Source organism: Homarus americanus, unplaced genomic scaffold (assembly GCF_018991925.1).
Source record: "Homarus americanus isolate GMGI-L3 unplaced genomic scaffold, GMGI_Hamer_2.0 scaffold6147, whole genome shotgun sequence".
NCBI classification, from domain to species: Eukaryota; Metazoa; Arthropoda; class Malacostraca; order Decapoda; family Nephropidae; genus Homarus; species Homarus americanus.
In genome coordinates this window covers 157,501-160,792 of record NW_024725075.1, presented here as the reverse complement: position 1 = coordinate 160,792, position 3,292 = coordinate 157,501, and positions in this window count along the sequence as shown.

Sequence of the window (3,292 nt, the reverse complement as noted above, 5' to 3'; positions counted from 1 at the left end):
TAACTACCTGCCGCAGGAGTATCATAGTGATTGTATATGAATATTAATTGAACGTGTGGTTCCAGTCGTGGTTACATGTGAACGTGTGTACGACTGTGTGCATCTATATGTCAAACGTCTGTGTGTGTGCCTAAGACAGTGTTCTAGTGTTTATCTGTCGTTCTATATCCGGATCTGTCTGTCTGTCGTCTCATCTCCTAGGACCTAGGACCTAGGTGTACATGTGTGTATATTTGTGTGCGTGAGTGTATACTTGTCCCTGTGAGTGTGTCGCGTGTAAGTAACTCAATTATGTAGATGTGGTGCTGCTACATGAGGCGAATCTGACTCTATATCATTGTTATGTAAAACAGTGGAAGGCGCTGAGCATGAGGACCCCTGGCGGTGGCCTGCAGGGCGAGGGGCCGTCGATGGTTCAGGGGGCGTCTGAGTCATGGTTCAAGGGGCGTCTGTGTCATGGTTCAGGGGGCGTCTGAGTCATGGTTCAGGGGGGCTGGTCATGTCTCATGGTTCAGGGGGCGTCTGAGTCATGGTTCTGAGTCATGGTTCAGGGGCGTCTGTCATGGTTCAGGGGCGTCTGAGTCATGGTTCAGGGGGCGTCTGAGTCATGGTTCAGGGGCGTCCGTGGTTCAGGGGCGTCTGAGTCATGGTTCAGGGGTGTCTGAATCATCAGGGGCGTCTGTGTCATGGTTCAGGGGGCGTCTGAGTCATGGTTCAGGGGGCGTCTGGTCATGGTTCAGGGGCGTCTGTGTCATGGTTCAGGGGCGTCTCATGGTTCAGGGGCGCGTCGTGGTTCAGGGGCGTCTGAGTCATGGTTCAGGGGCGTCTACGTCGTGGTTCAGGGGCGTCTGAGTCATGGTTCAGGGGTCTGAATCATGGCTCAGGGGCGTCTGTGTCATGGTTCAGGGGGCGTCTGAGTCATGGTTCGTCTGAGTCATGGTTCAGGGGGCGTCTGTGTCATGGTTCAGGGGGCGTCTGAGTCATGGTTCAGGGGCGCGTCTACGTCGTGGTTCAGGGGCGTCTGAATCATGGCTCAGGGGCGTCTGTGTCATGGATCAGTTAGTCTCTCTCTCTCTCTCTCTCTCTCTCTCTCTCTCTCTCTCTCTCTCTCTCTCTCTCTCTCTCTCGATACAAAACTAATTTATTCATGAGCCTTACATGGGCGTTTAATTTCCATCTCTTAAGGAAAAACTCATGAAACAAACTCAACAAACTGAACTTACTTACGAAGCTTCAACAACGTTTTATCGGGACACTTTTTTTCCAGTTTTTCTCATAAATTGTCTTATAAGTTCAGATCCAGCAAGATATAGGTTAGGTTAGGTTTGCTTAGGTCAGAGAAAATTTTAAGAGAAAATACTGTTCATTATTTATTACAACTAAATTAAATTAACTTGGCCTCATTTAACCTTGATTATCTTAAACTATCATATAAAACCGTAATTTATCCTCACTTAACCGACTATTTCCTAATCTAGTAAAAACTTAATTTATGCCAACCTAACTTACCTCTAAACTAATCCAACTTCATCAACCTCAACAAAACTTAATTAATCAACACAATATAAATCTAACTTAACTAAAACGTAGCCCAACTTACATAAAACCTAAACTAACCTAACCTAACCTAACCTAACCTAACTCTACACAACACAATATATTAATTTAAATTTTAAAACCATTGCCACACATATATGAGAATTATTGAGAATAATTCTATTAGAAATAAAATGCCCCCTCCCCCCCAAAAAAAATTGTGTGTGTGTGTGTGTGTGTGTGTGTGTGTGTGTGTGTGTGTGTGTGTGTGTGTGTGTGTGTGTGTGTGTGTGTAGTGGTAGCCCCGGGAGTGTTGTTATAATGTTAGCTGTGTAAAATGGAAAGAGAAATATTCTATAGCATTATGGAAATTGTTTTATTAATAAAAAACACGCCGGCATAAATGGAATTTACGTGCTTATGAAATATTCACAGCGAAGCATTTTCACTGACTGGACATTTTTGGGGATTAAGAGCCTCGGTGTTTAAACTGTGCCTGTGAACTGTGGCTGCTGTGACCCTTACTCTCTGGGTATACTGTACAGATAGATAGATATGCAGTTAAATAGATAGATAGATAGATAGATAGATAGATAGTCCCGTCTCATAACCTAACCTGACCTAGCCTAACCTAACCTAACACACTGTGCTCTCTTCCGTATGTCTGTAGCAGTTTTTATGTAAGGAGATTGTTCGGGGTTGTGCGGACCTACGAGAGTAAAACCGGATAGGTAGGCTCAGTGAACTACTGTTACTACTACTACTTTTTTTTTTTTTTTTTTTTTAAACAGTGACCTCCAGCCTCCCTCAATAGCCACACCTTCGCCACCATTTTATTACCTTAATATTAAGCATCCTAATACATAAGTAGCTATCCTAGCTGTGTTGAATTAGTTGAGCCGCAGATCTATGCGGCATTCAGTAACTGTAGCCTCATAGTCAATATCTGCAGCTGTTGTCTGCTTTGGGGCCGATGCTCTCGTTCCTCTGAGGCAGAGCAAAGCCGACCGAAGGAGACAGAAAGACAGTCGACATCTCATCCAGGCTGTAACAAAACTTCTGGGCGGCTGCTTCTGTTTGGAGATCACCTCCGCGAGTCTGGCGTAGAAACATCTTGCACTTGGTCCCATCCCACCAGAGGTTGTGAACATCAGAGGAGTGAAGCTGCCTTGATCAACGTTCTGAATTCTCTCCCAGTATGCCCTTCTCTTGTCGTTCTCGTTCTGACTGTGTGCAGCACCGGGAGCTAAGTTACGATGACATGCGGCCATGGGATAAAAAATCCTGATGTTGAAGAAGGCTCGCTGTCCCCGCGTCCAGAATCCTTGAGCACTGATGTCAACACGGGCTTCGTTGGATGTGTTGGAAGTCCTATGTTGGAAGATCTCACCGTCCAATGGAAGAAGGGTCGGTTCTACCATGACATCACGGCAGATTTCCTTCAACATATTTGCTGTGAGATCCCTTACTTTGTCATGCCTCATGCAAATGAAGCCCCCTTTCTTGCACACCATGGCGTGATCGACGTCATAGGTAGAACCACACACGCATTGGGAGGGCAACTCTTCTACTGGCCAACCGTACCTTAGAGCAATGGCATCTGTAAATTCTTGTTTATTGAGACTGAATCCATTTGCCCCTATCGGTAACGTAGTTAACCAATTCGAGGCGCCCACCTCCTGCCCTGTAGCTACTTTTTTTTTCAAATTCTCTGGTACCTGCAGCAACAGTTGCTGCAGCTTATCACTTTGGCAGT